This window comes from Cygnus olor, chromosome 1, assembly GCF_009769625.2.
Source record: "Cygnus olor isolate bCygOlo1 chromosome 1, bCygOlo1.pri.v2, whole genome shotgun sequence".
NCBI classification, from domain to species: Eukaryota; Metazoa; Chordata; class Aves; order Anseriformes; family Anatidae; genus Cygnus; species Cygnus olor.
In genome coordinates this window covers 198,242,385-198,243,954 of record NC_049169.1, presented here as the reverse complement: position 1 = coordinate 198,243,954, position 1,570 = coordinate 198,242,385, and positions in this window count along the sequence as shown.

Below are 1,570 nucleotides of genomic sequence, written 5' to 3'. Positions count from 1 at the left end.
AAGGAGGGAAAGGAAAATGTTGGTGAGGAATCTAGGGAAGGAGAAGGTGAGGAAAAGGAATCTATGGAAGAGGTCAGAGGAAACTTGGCTTCCATTCACGATGCCCAAGAAGCCAAGCACCCTGCAGAACATGCGTATTTGACATACACACACTTTTGTCCACTTCCTCGGACACATGTTTTAGTCCAGCTGAACGCCTCCTTTCAAAACCAGGCAAACTCTCACCTCTCCATTGCAGCCGTACGTAAGGATAAAATAAAAATAGGAGAATTGGTGAATGGGAGAAGGGTTTGGTGAATGGTTTTGGGAGAACAGAAACAACCGGGAGACAACCCAGACTGAGCAATGACTTTTACAGATTGATCACTTTGGATCTCTCCAACTGGAGGAAGCAGCTCTCAGTACAAAAACACAGAAAATTTTCAGCGTAGCAGCGTGCGGCTGGGTGACCATCTTGTCTTTGTCACTTACTGTACTGGTATCCCAACTACGCTGCCAACTGGGTGGAAAACAAAACAAAACAAATCCTAACGATTAATCCAAACTCTTCCCTTTACCTTTAAGCAGATTCTGTATCTCAAAAACAACCTGGTCTGCAGAGCCAGTTTAATTCTAGGCACTATTAACAGCAGTGGCCATCCCAGCATAACTAACTGGCTATGCATCCCCTCCGGAACTGGGTTGGTTTGTACCTGGTCACAGACTCACCCCACTTCAGGGACGTTTGCCTTTGGGCAGAGCCTAATGCAGGGAACTGCATTTGCTTGCCTACGTTTGCTGAGGGTTTTTTGCAAAACAGCTTTGGCTACCCATAGCGCTCTGCACAGAACAGGGCACCAGGTTAATGCTGGAAGCAAGAGCTGAGTTTTTCGCAGGCAGACGTACAAACAGTCCCACCGGGCTCACTGGGGCCACTGGAAGGTGGCACCTGATGCAAAGATCAGCGTGGTCTTTGACTGCCTGCTCAGGAGCACGTCCTGCTACACTTCCACGTGTTGTAGCATCGTTTTCTTTCTTGCTTGGTCTGTATTTAAGCAAGAGTCAAGAGTTCTCAAATTCCTTCCTCCCAAGTCTTTCGAAACTTAATGCTTACTGAGTGCCTTAAAATATTTGGACGAGAAAGGGCTGTAGAAAAATACAGAATTACTCAAGCGTTTTAATCAGAATTTATAGTTTGACTTCCGAGGCTAAAACCGCCTAAACAGTGCTTGAAGCTCCCTTTAAGTCAGGGGAAGAAGGGGATTTCACAGGACAGCGGCTCACTTAAGTAAAGAGATTAGAGTTATACTACCACTTTTCCTTCCTTTATGAAACGTAAAAAAAAAAATGGAAAAAATAACCAAGGGCTTTATCCAAAACCACCTTTTATTGCCACTTTATGGATTTAAATATTTAACATGCATATAAACAACTCTCTGTGTTTACGTAGTTACTAGCGATTTCACCATAAATGGCAGAAATGGTAGAATCTGCTTTTCCAGCTTTTCTGATATTCCTGGATCTGGTGGATCCTGAAGTATTCATCTTGCATATTCTCATCTCATTGCAAAGAAAGAAAAAAAAAAAAAGA